Below are 484 nucleotides of genomic sequence, written 5' to 3' on the forward strand. Positions count from 1 at the left end.
ACACCACCTAGAGAGCCCCTGATAAGATCACAACCGTTTGTAGTTTTACTAAAAGCGCGGGAACAAATGGAAAACTGTTAATTGTATTAACCAATTACCAGTTGTAATGCTGCAACCAAAAGAATTCCTTTGTACCTCTGTAACCTTGCATATCCTGTATGCATCGGGCTATAAAGAGCGGCCACATGCATCATTCGGGGCCCTCTTGTATGTTGTAAAACAGAGGGACCAAGTTCGAACTTGCATTAAAGATCCTTGCCGCTTGGCTTTGACTCCGGATTCTGGTGGACTTCTTCGGGGAATACAGGGTCTGGGCATAACACAAGCACTCAACTTCTAGAGCTTACTAAGAGAGAAGTTGCCATTGTTCCCACTTGCAACTCCAGAGCTTTGGCTTAGAGATTTTGCCTGATGTGAGAAGCAAGCTGTAAAACAGTAACTCAATCCTTTCACAAAGGAGTTGACTTCATCTGCAACAGGTAGT

The sequence above is a fragment of the Rhinopithecus bieti genome, unplaced genomic scaffold, assembly GCF_001698545.2.
Source record: "Rhinopithecus bieti isolate Rb0 unplaced genomic scaffold, ASM169854v2 scaffold_841, whole genome shotgun sequence".
Classification (NCBI taxonomy): Eukaryota; Metazoa; Chordata; class Mammalia; order Primates; family Cercopithecidae; genus Rhinopithecus; species Rhinopithecus bieti.